Raw genomic sequence first — 15,572 nt, forward strand, 5'->3', positions numbered from 1 at the left:
CCAAGTAATATTCGGCATGCTAATTACGTTGCCGATTGCCAAATTGCATTATCTCTTATAGTTTCCGAGATATGGACTATCGACATGTGACAATATTGGCTCTGCTTCTAACTTGGGCCAGAATTGTAATATGGTCTTATAAATTAGCGATTTCGCTCCAATTCACATTCCAGGTAATATTCGGCATGCTTATTACGTTGCCGATTGCCAAATTGCATTATCTCTTATAGTTTCCGAGATATGGACTATCGACATCTGACAATATTGGCTCTGCTTCTAACTTGCGCCAGAATTGTAAAATGGCCTTATGAATTAGCGATATGGCTCCAATTCACATTCCAAGTAATATTCGGCATGCTAATTACGTTGCCGATTGCCAAATTGCATTATCTCTTATAGTTTCCGAGATATGGACTATCGACATCTGACAATATTGGCTCTGCTTCTAACTTGCGCCAGAATTGTAAAATGGTCTTATGAATTAGCGATTTCGCTCCAATTCACATTCCAAGTAATATTCGGCATGCTAATTACGTTGCCGATTGCCAAATTGCATTATCTCTTATAGTTTCCGAGATATGGACTATCGACATCTGACAATATTGGCTCTGCTTCTAACTTGGGCCAGAATTGTAAAATGGTCTTATGAATTAGCGATTTCGTTTCAATTCACATTCCAACTAATATTCGGCATGCTAATTACGTTGCCGATTGCCAAATTGCATTATCTCTTATAGTTTCCGAGATATGGACAATCGAAATTTTACACCTTAGAGTCTCTTTCTAACTGGGGTCAAATTTGTAAAATGGTCTTACGAATTAGCGATTTCGTTCCAATTCACATTCCAAGTAATATTCGGCATGCTAATTACGCTGCCGATTGCCAAATTGCATTATCTCTTATAGTTTCCGAGATATGGACTATCGACATCTGACAATATTGGCTCTGCTTCTAACTTGGGCCAGAATTGTAATATGGTCTTATGAATTAGCGATTTCGCTCCAATTCACATTCCAAGTAATATTCGGCATGCTAATTACGTTGCTGATTGCCAAATTGCATTATCTCTTATAGTTTCCGAGATATGGACTATCGACATCTGACAATATTGGCTCTGCTTCTAACTTGGGCCAGAATTGTAAAATGGTCTTATGAATTAGCGATTTCGTTTTAATTCACATTCCAACTAATATTCGGCATGCTAATTACGTTGCCGATTGCCAAATTTCATTATCTCTTATAGTTTCCGAGATATGGACAATCGAAATTTTACACCTTAGAGTCTCTTTCTAACTGGGGTCAAAATTGTAAAATGGTCTTACGAATTAGCGATTTCGTTCCAATTCACATTCCAAGTAATATTCGGCATGCTAATTACGCTGCCGATTGCCAAATTGCATTATCTCTTATAGTTTCCGAGATATGGACTATCGACATCTGACAATATTGGCTCTGCTTCTAACTTGGGCCAGAATTGTAAAATGGTCTTATGAATTAGTGATTTCGTTCCAATTCACATTCCAAGTAATATTCGGCATGCTAATTACGTTGCTGATTGCCAAATTGCATTATCTCTTATAGTTTTCGAGATATGGACTATCGACATCTGACAATATTGGCTCTGCTTCTAACTTGGGCCAGAATTGTAAAATGGTCTTATGAATTAGCGATTTCGCTCCAATTCACATTCCAAGTAATATTCGGCATGCTAATTACGCTGCCGATTGCCAAATTGCATTATCTCTTATAGTTTCCGAGATATGGACTATCGACATCTGACAATATTGGCTCTGCTTCTAATTTGGGCCAGAATTGTAAAATGGTCTTATGAATTAGCGATATCGCTCCAATTCACATTCCAAGTAATATTCGGCATGCTAATTACGTTGCCGATTGCCAAATTGCATTGTCTCTTATAGTTTCCGAGATATGGACTATCGACATCTAACAATATTGGCTCTGCTTCTAACTTGGGCCAGAATTGTAAAATGGTCTTATGAATTAGCGATTTCGCTCCAATTCACATTCCAAGTAATATTCGGCATGCTAATTACGTTGCCGATTGCCAAATTGCATTGTCTCTTATAGTTTCCGAGATATGGACTATCGACATCTGACAATATTGGCTCTGCTTCTAACTTGGGCCAGAATTGTAAAATGGTCTTATGAATTAGCGATTTCGCTCCAATTCACATTCCAAGTAATATTCGGCATGCTAATTACGTTGCCGATTGCCAAATTGCATTGTCTCTTATAGTTTCCGAGATATGGACTATCGACATCTGACAATATTGGCTCTGATTCTAACTTGCGCCAGAATTGTAAAATGGTCTTATGAATTAGCGATTTGGCTCCAATTCACATTCCAAGTAATATTCGGCATACTAATTATGTTGCCGATTGCCAAATTGCATTATCTCTTATAGTTTCCGAGATATGGACAATCGAAATTTTACACCTTTGAGTCTGTTTCTAACTGGGGTCAAAATTGTAAAATGGTCTTACGAATTAGCGATTTCGTTCCAATTCACATTCCAAGTAATATTCGGCATGCTAATTACGCTCCCGATTGCCAAATTGCATTATCTCTTATAGTTTCCGAGATATGGAATATCGACATCTAACAATATTGGCTCTGCTTCTAAGTTGGGCCAGAATTGTAAAATGGTCTTATAAATTAGCGATTTCGCTCCAATTCACATTCCAAGTAATATTCGGCATGCTAATTACGTTGCCGATTGCCAAATTGCATTATCTCTTATAGTTTCCGAGATATGGACTATCGACATCTGACAATATTGGCTCTGCTTCTAACTTGCGCCAGAATTGTAAAATGGTCTTATGAATTAGCGATTTGGCTCCAATTCACATTCCAAGTAATATTCGGCATGCTAATTACGCTGCCGATTGCCAAATTGCTTTATCTCTTATAGTTTCCGAGATATGGGCAATCGAAATTTTACACCTTAGAGTCTGTTTCAAACTGGGGTCAAAATTGTAAAATGGTCTTATGAATTAGCGATTTCGTTCCAATTCACATTCCAAGTAATATTCGGCATGCTAATTACGTTGCCGATTGCCAAATAGCATTATCTCTTATAGTTTCCGAGATATGGACAATCGAAATTTTACACCTTAGAGTCTGTTTCTAACTGGGGTCAAAATTGTAAAATGGTCTTACGAATTAGCGATTTCGTTCCAATTCACATTCCAAGTAATATTCGGCATGCTAATTACGCTGCCGATTGCCAAATTGCATTATCTCTTATAGTTTCCGAGATATGGGCTATCGACATCTGACAATATTGGCTCTGCTTCTAAGTTGGGCCAGAATTGTAAAATGGTCTTATAAATTAGCGATTTCGCTCCAATTCACATTCCAAGTAATATTCGGCATGCTAATTACATTGCCGATTGCCAAATTGCATTATCTCTTATAGTTTCCGAGATATGGACTATCGACATCTGACAATATTGGCTCTGCTTCTAAGTTGGGCCAGAATTGTAAAATGGTCTTATAAATTAGCGATTTCGCTCCAATTCACATTCCAAGTAATATTCGGCATGCTAATTACGTTGCCGATTGCCAAATTGCATTATCTCTTATAGTTTCCGAGATATGGGCTATCGACATCTGACAATATTGGCTCTGCTTCTAAGTTGGGCCAGAATTGTAAAATGGTCTTATAAATTAGCGATTTCGCTCCAATTCACATTCCAAGTAATATTCGGCATGCTAATTACGTTGCTGATTGCCAAATTGCATTATCTCTTATAGTTTCCGAGATATGGACTATCGACATCTGACAATATTGGCTCTGCTTCTAACTTGCGCCAGAATTGTAAAATGGTCTTATGAATTAGCGATTTGGCTCCAATTCACATTCCAAGTAATATTCGGCATGCTAATTACGCTGCCGATTGCCAAATTGCTTTATCTCTTATAGTTTCCGAGATATGGGCAATCGAAATTTTACACCTTAGAGTCTGTTTCTAACTGGGGTCAAAATTGTAAAATGGTCTTATGAATTAGCGATTTCGTTCCAATTCACATTCCAAGTAATATTCGGCATGCTAATTACGTTGCCGATTGCCAAATAGCATTATCTCTTATAGTTTCCGAGATATGGACAATCGAAATTTTACACCTTAGAGTCTGTTTCTAACTGGGGTCAAAATTGTAAAATGGTCTTACGAATTAGCGATTTCGTTCCAATTCACATTCCAAGTAATATTCGGCATGCTAATTACGCTGCCGATTGCCAAATTGCATTATCTCTTATAGTTTCCGAGATATGGACTATCGACATCTAACAATATTGGCTCAGCTTCTAACTTGGGCCAGAATTGTAAAATGGTCTTACGTATTAGCGATTTCGTTCCAATTCACATTCCAAGTAATATTCGGCATGCTAATTACGTTGCCGATTGCCAAATTGCATTATCTCTTATAGTTTCCGAGATATGGACTATCGACATGTGACAATATTGGCTCTGCTTCTAACTTGGGCCAGAATTGTAATATGGTCTTATAAATTAGCGATTTCGCTCCAATTCACATTCCAAGTAATATTCGGCATGCTAATTACGTTGCCGATTGCCAAATTGCATTATCTCTTATAGTTTCCGAGATATGGACTATCGACATCTGACAATATTGGCTCTGCTTCTAACTTGCGCCAGAATTGTAAAATGGCCTTATGAATTAGCGATATGGCTCCAATTCACATTCCAAGTAATATTCGGCATGCTAATTACGTTGCCGATTGCCAAATTGCATTATCTCTTATAGTTTCCGAGATATGGACTATCGACATCTGACAATATTGGCTCTGCTTCTAACTTGCGCCAGAATTGTAAAATGGTCTTATGAATTAGCGATTTCGCTCCAATTCACATTCCAAGTAATATTCCGCATGCTAATTACGTTGCCGATTGCCAAATTGCATTATCTCTTATAGTTTCCGAGATATGGACTATCGACATCTGACAATATTGGCTCTGCTTCTAACTTGGGCCAGAATTGTAAAATGGTCTTATGAATTAGCGATTTCGTTTCAATTCACATTCCAACTAATATTCGGCATGCTAATTACGTTGCCGATTGCCAAATTGCATTATCTCTTATAGTTTCCGAGATATGGACAATCGAAATTTTACACCTTAGAGTCTCTTTCTAACAGGGGTCAAATTTGTAAAATGGTCTTACGAATTAGCGATTTCGTTCCAATTCACATTCCAAGTAATATTCGGCATGCTAATTACGCTGCCGATTGCCAAATTGCATTATCTCTTATAGTTTCCGAGATATGGACTATCGACATCTGACAATATTGGCTCTGCTTCTAACTTGGGCCAGAATTGTAATATGGTCTTATGAATTAGCGATTTCGCTCCAATTCACATTCCAAGTAATATTCGGCATGCTAATTACGTTGCTGATTGCCAAATTGCATTATCTCTTATAGTTTCCGAGATATGGACTATCGACATCTGACAATATTGGCTCTGCTTCTAACTTGGGCCAGAATTGTAAAATGGTCTTATGAATTAGCGATTTCGTTTTAATTCACATTCCAACTAATATTCGGCATGCTAATTACGTTGCCGATTGCCAAATTTCATTATCTCTTATAGTTTCCGAGATATGGACAATCGAAATTTTACACCTTAGAGTCTCTTTCTAACTGGGGTCAAAATTGTAAAATGGTCTTACGAATTAGCGATTTCGTTCCAATTCACATTCCAAGTAATAGTCGGCATGCTAATTACGTTGCTGATTGCCAAATTGCATTATCTCTTATAGTTTCCGAGATATGGACTATCGACATCTGACAATATTGGCTCTGCTTCTAACTTGGGCCAGAATTGTAAAATGGTCTTATGAATTAGTGATTTCGTTCCAATTCACATTCCAAGTAATATTCGGCATGCTAATTACGTTGCCGATTGCCAAATAGCATTATCTCTTATAGTTTCCGAGATATGGACAATCGAAATTTTACACCTTAGAGTCTGTTTCTAACTGGGGTCAAAATTGTAAAATGGTCTTACGAATTAGCGATTTCGTTCCAATTCACATTCCAAGTAATATTCGGCATGCTAATTACGTTGCTGATTGCCAAATTGCATTATCTCTTATAGTTTCCGAGATATGAACTATCGACATCTGACAATATTGGCTCTGCTTCTAACTTGGGCCAGAATTGTAAAATGGTCTTATGAATTAGTGATTTCGTTCCAATTCACATTCCAAGTAATATTCGGCATGCTAATTACGTTGCTGATTGCCAAATTGCATTATCTCTTATAGTTTTCGAGATATGGACTATCGACATCTGACAATATTGGCTCTGCTTCTAACTTGGGCCAGAATTGTAAAATGGTCTTATGAATTAGCGATTTCGCTCCAATTCACATTCCAAGTAATATTCGGCATGCTAATTACGCTGCCGATTGCCAAATTGCATTATCTCTTATAGTTTCCGAGATATGGACTATCGACATCTGACAATATTGGCTCTGCTTCTAATTTGGGCCAGAATTGTAAAATGGTCTTATGAATTAGCGATATCGCTCCAATTCACATTCCAAGTAATATTCGGCATGCTAATTACGTTGCCGATTGCCAAATTGCATTGTCTCTTATAGTTTCCGAGATATGGACTATCGACATCTAACAATATTGGCTCTGCTTCTAACTTGGGCCAGAATTGTAAAATGGTCTTATGAATTAGCGATTTCGCTCCAATTCACATTCCAAGTAATATTCGGCATGCTAATTACGTTGCCGATTGCCAAATTGCATTGTCTCTTATAGTTTCCGAGATATGGACTATCGACATCTGACAATATTGGCTCTGCTTCTAACTTGGGCCAGAATTGTAAAATGGTCTTATGAATTAGCGATTTCGCTCCAATTCACATTCCAAGTAATATTCGGCATGCTAATTACGTTGCCGATTGCCAAATTGCATTGTCTCTTATAGTTTCCGAGATATGGACTATCGACATCTGACAATATTGGCTCTGATTCTAACTTGCGCCAGAATTGTAAAATGGTCTTATGAATTAGCGATTTGGCTCCAATTCACATTCCAAGTAATATTCGGCATACTAATTATGTTGCCGATTGCCAAATTGCATTATCTCTTATAGTTTCCGAGATATGGACAATCGAAATTTTACACCTTTGAGTCTGTTTCTAACTGGGGTCAAAATTGTAAAATGGTCTTACGAATTAGCGATTTCGTTCCAATTCACATTCCAAGTAATATTCGGCATGCTAATTACGCTCCCGATTGCCAAATTGCATTATCTCTTATAGTTTCCGAGATATGGAATATCGACATCTAACAATATTGGCTCTGCTTCTAAGTTGGGCCAGAATTGTAAAATGGTCTTATAAATTAGCGATTTCGCTCCAATTCACATTCCAAGTAATATTCGGCATGCTAATTACGTTGCCGATTGCCAAATTGCATTATCTCTTATAGTTTCCGAGATATGGACTATCGACATCTGACAATATTGGCTCTGCTTCTAACTTGCGCCAGAATTGTAAAATGGTCTTATGAATTAGCGATTTGGCTCCAATTCACATTCCAAGTAATATTCGGCATGCTAATTACGCTGCCGATTGCCAAATTGCTTTATCTCTTATAGTTTCCGAGATATGGGCAATCGAAATTTTACACCTTAGAGTCTGTTTCTAACTGGGGTCAAAATTGTAAAATGGTCTTATGAATTAGCGATTTCGTTCCAATTCACATTCCAAGTAATATTCGGCATGCTAATTACGTTGCCGATTGCCAAATAGCATTATCTCTTATAGTTTCCGAGATATGGACAATCGAAATTTTACACCTTAGAGTCTGTTTCTAACTGGGGTCAAAATTGTAAAATGGTCTTACGAATTAGCGATTTCGTTCCAATTCACATTCCAAGTAATATTCGGCATGCTAATTACGCTGCCGATTGTCAAATTGCATTATCTCTTATAGTTTCCGAGATATGGGCTATCGACATCTGACAATATTGGCTCTGCTTCTAAGTTGGGCCAGAATTGTAAAATGGTCTTATAAATTAGCGATTTCGCTCCAATTCACATTCCAAGTAATATTCGGCATGCTAATTACATTGCCGGTTGCCAAATTGCATTATCTCTTATAGTTTCCGAGATATGGACTATCGACATCTGATAATATTGGCTCTGCTTCTAAGTTGGGCCAGAATTGTAAAATGGTCTTATAAATTAGCGATTTCGCTCCAATTCACATTCCAAGTAATATTCGGCATGCTAATTACGTTGCCGATTGCCAAATTGCATTATCTCTTATAGTTTCCGAGATATGGGCTATCGACATCTGACAATATTGGCTCTGCTTCTAAGTTGGGCCAGAATTGTAAAATGGTCTTACAAATTAGCGATTTCGCTCCAATTCACATTCCAAGTAATATTCGGCATGCTAATTACGTTGCCGATTGCCAAATTGCATTATCTCTTATAGTTTCCGAGATATGGACTATCGACATCTGACAATATTGGCTCTGCTTCTAACTTGCGCCAGAATTGTAAAATGGTCTTATGAATTAGCGATTTGGCTCCAATTCACATTCCAAGTAATATTCGGCATGCTAATTACGCTGCCGATTGCCAAATTGCTTTATCTCTTATAGTTTCCGAGATATGGGCAATCGAAATTTTACACCTTAGAGTCTGTTTCTAACTGGGGTCAAAATTGTAAAATGGTCTTATGAATTAGCGATTTCGTTCCAATTCACATTCCAAGTAATATTCGGCATGCTAATTACGTTGCCGATTGCCAAATAGCATTATCTCTTATAGTTTCCGAGATATGGACAATCGAAATTTTACACCTTAGAGTCTGTTTCTAACTGGGGTCAAAATTGTAAAATGGTCTTACGAATTAGCGATTTCGTTCCAATTCACATTCCAAGTAATATTCGGCATGCTAATTACGCTGCCGATTGCCAAATTGCATTATCTCTTATAGTTTCCGAGATATGGACTATCGACATCTAACAATATTGGCTCAGCTTCTAACTTGGGCCAGAATTGTAAAATGGTCTTACGTATTAGCGATTTCGTTCCAATTCACATTCCAAGTAATATTCGGCATGCTAATTACGTTGCCGATTGCCAAATTGCATTATCTCTTATAGTTTCCGAGATATGGACTATCGACATGTGACAATATTGGCTCTGCTTCTAACTTGGGCCAGAATTGTAATATGGTCTTATAAATTAGCGATTTCGCTCCAATTCACATTCCAGGTAATATTCGGCATGCTTATTACGTTGCCGATTGCCGAATTGCATTATCTCTTATAGTTTCCGAGATATGGACTATCGACATCTGACAATATTGGCTCTGCTTCTAACTTGCGCCAGAATTGTAAAATGGCCTTATGAATTAGCGATATGGCTCCAATTCACATTCCAAGTAATATTCGGCATGCTAATCACGTTGCCGATTGCCAAATTGCATTATCTCTTATAGTTTCCGAGATATGGGCAATCGAAATTTTACACCTTAGAGTCTGTTTCTAACTGGGGTCAAAATTGTAAAATGGTCTTATGAATTAGCGATTTCGCTCCAATTCACATTCCAAGTAATATTTGGCATGCTAATTACGTTGCCGATTGCCAAATTACATTATCTCTTATAGTTTCCGAGATATGGACTATCGACATCTGACAATATTGGCTCTGCATCTAAATTGGGCTAGAATGGTAAAATGGTCTTACGAATTAGCGATTTCGTTCCAATTCACATTCCAAGTAATATTCGGCATGCTAATTACGCTGCCGATTGCCAAATTGCATTATCTCTTATAGTTTCCGAGATATGGACTATCGACATCTAACAATATTGGCTCTGCTTCTAACTTGGGCCAGAATTGTAAAATGGTCTTACGAATTAGCGATTTCGTTCCAATTCACATTCCAAGTAATATTCGGTATGCTAATTACGTTGCCGATTGCCAAATTGCATTATCTCTTATAGTTTCCGAGATATGGACTATCGACATCTGACAATATTGGCTCTGCTTCTAACTTGGGCCAGAATTGTAAAATGGTCTTATGAATTAGTGATTTCGTTCCAATTCACATTCCAAGTAATATTCGGCATGCTAATTACGTTGCCGATTGCTAAATTGCATTATCTCCTTTAGTTTCCGAGATATGGACAATCGAAATTTTACACCCTAGAGTCTGTTTCTAACTGGGGTCAAAATTGTAAAATGGTCTTACGAATTAGCGATTTCGTTCCAATTCACATTCCAAGTAATATTCGGCATGCTAAATACGTTGCCGATTGCCAAATTGCATTATCTCTTATAGTTTCCGAGATATGGACTATCGACATCTGACAATATTGGCTCTGCTTCTAACTTGCGCAAGAATTGTAAAATGGTCTTATGAATTAGCGATTTGGCTCCAATTCACATTCCAAGTAATATTCGGCATGCTAATTACGCTGCCGATTGCCAAATTGCTTTATCTCTTATAGTTTCCGAGATATGGGCAATCGAAATTTTACACCTTAGAGTCTGTTTCTAACTGGGGTCAAAATTGTAAAATGGTCTTATGAATTAGCGATTTCGTTCCAATTCACATTCCAAGTAATATTCGGCATGCTAATTACGTTGCCGATTGCCAAATAGCATTATCTCTTATAGTTTCCGAGATATGGACAATCGAAATTTTACACCTTAGAGTCTGTTTCTAACTGGGGTCAAAATTGTAAAATGGTCTTACGAATTAGCGATTTCGTTCCAATTCACATTCCAAGTAATATTCGGCATGCTAATTACGCTGCCGATTGCCAAATTGCATTATCTCTTATAGTTTCCGAGATATGGGCTATCGACATCTGACAATATTGGCTCTGCTTCTAAGTTGGGCCAGAATTGTAAAATGGTCTTATAAATTAGCGATTTCGCTCCAATTCACATTCCAAGTAATATTCGGCATGCTAATTACATTGCCGATTGCCAAATTGCATTATCTCTTATAGTTTCCGAGATATGGACTATCGACATCTGACAATATTGGCTCTGCTTCTAAGTTGGGCCAGAATTGTAAAATGGTCTTATAAATTAGCGATTTCGCTCCAATTCACATTCCAAGTAATATTCGGCATGCTAATTACGTTGCCGATTGCCAAATTGCATTATCTCTTATAGTTTCCGAGATATGGGCTATCGACATCTGACAATATTGGCTCTGCTTCTAAGTTGGGCCAGAATTGTAAAATGGTCTTATAAATTAGCGATTTCGCTCCAATTCACATTCTAAGTAATATTCGGCATGCTAATTACGTTGCCGATTGCCAAATTGCATTATCTCTTATAGTTTCCGAGATATGTACTATCGACATCTGACAATATTGGCTCTGCTTCTAACTTGCGCCAGAATTGTAAAATGGTCTTATGAATTAGCGATTTGGCTCCAATTCACATTCCAAGTAATATTCGGCATGCTAATTACGCTGCCGATTGCCAAATTGCTTTATCTCTTATAGTTTCCGAGATATGGGCAATCGAAATTTTACACCTTAGAGTCTGTTTCTAACTGGGGTCAAAATTGTAAAATGGTCTTATGAATTAGCGATTTCGTTCCAATTCACATTCCAAGTAATATTCGGCATGCTAATTACGTTGCCGATTGCCAAATAGCATTATCTCTTATAGTTTCCGAGATATGGACAATCGAAATTTTACACCTTAGAGTCTGTTTCTAACTGGGGTCAAAATTGTAAAATGGTCTTACGAATTAGCGATTTCGTTCCAATTCACATTCCAAGTAATATTCGGCATGCTAATTACGCTGCCGATTGCCAAATTGCATTATCTCTTATAGTTTCCGAGATATGGACTATCGACATCTAACAATATTGGCTCAGCTTCTAACTTGGGCCAGAATTGTAAAATGGTCTTACGTATTAGCGATTTCGTTCCAATTCACATTCCAAGTAATATTCGGCATGCTAATTACGTTGCCGATTGCCAAATTGCATTATCTCTTATAGTTTCCGAGATATGGACTATCGACATGTGACAATATTGGCTCTGCTTCTAACTTGGGCCAGAATTGTAATATGGTCTTATAAATTAGCGATTTCGCTCCAATTCACATTCCAGGTAATATTCGGCATGCTTATTACGTTGCCGATTGCCAAATTGCATTATCTCTTATAGTTTCCGAGATATGGACTATCGACATCTGACAATATTGGCTCTGCTTCTAACTTGCGCCAGAATTGTAAAATGGCCTTATGAATTAGCGATATGGCTCCAATTCACATTCCAAGTAATATTCGGCATGCTAATCACGTTGCCGATTGCCAAATTGCATTATCTCTTATAGTTTCCGAGATATGGGCAATCGAAATTTTACACCTTAGAGTCTGTTTCTAACTGGGGTCAAAATTGTAAAATGGTCTTATGAATTAGCGATTTCGCTCCAATTCACATTCCAAGTAATATTTGGCATGCTAATTACGTTGCCGATTGCCAAATTACATTATCTCTTATAGTTTCCGAGATATGGACTATCGACATCTGACAATATTGGCTCTGCATCTAAATTGGGCCAGAATGGTAAAATGGTCTTACGAATTAGCGATTTCGTTCCAATTCACATTCCAAGTAATATTCGGCATGCTAATTACGCTGCCGATTGCCAAATTGCATTATCTCTTATAGTTTCCGAGATATGGACTATCGACATCTAACAATATTGGCTCTGCTTCTAACTTGGGCCAGAATTGTAAAATGGTCTTACGAATTAGCGATTTCGTTCCAATTCACATTCCAAGTAATATTCGGTATGCTAATTACGTTGCCGATTGCCAAATTGCATTATCTCTTATAGTTTCCGAGATATGGACTATCGACATCTGACAATATTGGCTCTGCTTCTAATTTGGGCCAGAATTGTAAAATGGTCTTATGAATTAGTGATTTCGTTCCAATTCACATTCCAAGTAATATTCGGCATGCTAATTACGTTGCCGATTGCTAAATTGCATTATCTCCTTTAGTTTCCGAGATATGGACAATCGAAATTTTACACCTTAGAGTCTGTTTCTAACTGGGGTCAAAATTGTAAAATGGTCTTACGAATTAGCGATTTCGTTCCAATTCACATTCCAAGTAATATTCGGCATGCTAAATACGTTGCCGATTGCCAAATTGCATTATCTCTTATAGTTTCCGAGATATGGACTATCGACATCTGACAATATTGGCTCTGTTTCTAACTTGGGCCAGAATTGTAAAATGGTCTTATGAATTAGCGATTTCGTTCCAATTCACATTCCAAGTAATATTCGGCATGCTAATTACGTTGCCGATTGCCAAATTGCATTATCTCCTATAGTTTCCGAGATATGGACAATCGAAATTTTACACCTTAGAGTCTGTTTCTAACTGGGGTCAAAATTGTAAAATGGTCTTACGAATTAGCGATTTCGTTCCAATTCACATTCCAAGTAATATTCGGCATGCTAATTACGCTGCCGATTGCCAAATTGCATTATCTCTTATAGTTTCCGAGATATGGAATATCGACATCTAACAATATTGGCTCTGCTTCTAACTTGGGCCAGAATTGTAAAATGGTCTTACGAGAAAAAGATTTCGTTCCAATTCACATTCCAAGTAATATTCGGCATGCTAATTACGTTGCCGATTGCCAAATTGCATTATCTCTTATAGTTTCCGAGATATGGGCTATCGACATCTGACAATATTGGCTCTGCTTCTAACTTGGGCCAGAATTGTAAAATGGTCTTACGAGATAAAGATTTCGTTCCAATTCACATTGCAAGTAATATTCGGCATGCTAATTACGTTGCCGATTGCCAAATTGCATTATCTCTTATAGTTTCCGAGATATGGGCTATCGACATCTGACAATATTGGCTCTGCTTCTAACTTGGGCCAGAATTGTAAAATGGTCTTATAAATTAGCGATTTCTCTCCAATTCACATTCCAAGTAATATTCGGCATGCTAATTACGTTGCCGATTGCCAAATTGCATTATCTTTTATAGTTTCCGAGATATGGACTATCGACATCTGACAATATTGGCTCTGCTTCTATCTTGCGCCAGAATTGTAAAATGGTCTTATGAATTAGCGATTTGGCTCCAATTCACATTCTAAGTAATATTCGGCATGCTAATTACGCTGCCGATTGCCAAATTGCTTTATCTCTTATAGTTTCCGAGATATGGGCAATCGAAATTTTACACCTTAGAGTCTGTTTCTAACTGGGGTCAAAATTGTAAAATGGTCTTATGAATTAGCGATTTCGTTCCAATTCACATTCCAAGTAATATTCGGCATGCTAATTACGTTGCCGATTGCCAAATTGCATTATCTCTTATAGTTTCCGAGATATGGACAATCGAAATTTTACACCTTAGAGTCTGTTTCTAACTAGTAAGTTTCCGAGATATGGACTATCGACATCTAACAATATTGGCTCTGCTTCTAACTTGGGCCAGAATTGTAAAATGGTCTTACGAATTAGCGATTTCGTTCCAATTCACGTTCCAATTAATATTCGGTATGCTAATTACAATGCCGATTGCCAAATTGCATTATCTCTTATAGTTTCCGAGATATGGACTATCGACATGTGACAATATTGGCTCTGCTTCTAACTTGGGCCAGAATTGTAATATGGTCTTATAAATTAGCGATTTCGCTCCAATTCACATTCCAGGTAATATTCGGCATGCTTATTACGTTGCCGATTGCCAAATTGCATTATCTCTTATAGTTTCCGAGATATGGACTATCGACATCTGACAATATTGGCTCTGCTTCTAACTTGCGCCAGAATTGTAAAATGGCCTTATGAATTAGCGATATGGCTCCAATTCACATTCCAAGTAATATTCGGCATGCTAATCACGTTGCCGATTGCCAAATTGCATTATCTCTTATAGTTTCCGAGATATGGGCAATCGAAATTTTACACCTTAGAGTCTGTTTCTAACTGGGGTCAAAATTGTAAAATGGTCTTATGAATTAGCGATTTCGCTCCAATTCACATTCCAAGTAATATTTGGCATGCTAATTACGTTGCCGATTGCCAAATTACATTATCTCTTATAGTTTCCGAGATATGGACTATCGACATCTGACAATATTGGCTCTGCATCTAAATTGGGCCAGAATGGTAAAATGGTCTTACGAATTAGCGATTTCGTTCCAATTCACATTCCAAGTAATATTCGGCATGCTAATTACGCTGCCGATTGCCAAATTGCATTATCTCTTATAGTTTCCGAGATATGGACTATCGACATCTAACAATATTGGCTCTGCTTCTAACTTGGGCCAGAATTGTAAAATGGTCTTACGAATTAGCGATTTCGTTCCAATTCACATTCCAAGTAATATTCGGTATGCTAATTACGTTGCCGATTGCCAAATTGCATTATCTCTTATAGTTTCCGAGATATGGACTATCGACATCTGACAATATTGGCTCTGCTTCTAACTTGGGCCAGAATTGTAAAATGGT

Source organism: Rhynchophorus ferrugineus, unplaced genomic scaffold (genome assembly GCF_030347505.1).
Source record: "Rhynchophorus ferrugineus isolate W39M unplaced genomic scaffold, kcgeb_rfMv2 rfM3, whole genome shotgun sequence".
NCBI lineage: Eukaryota > Metazoa > Arthropoda > Insecta > Coleoptera > Curculionidae > Rhynchophorus > Rhynchophorus ferrugineus.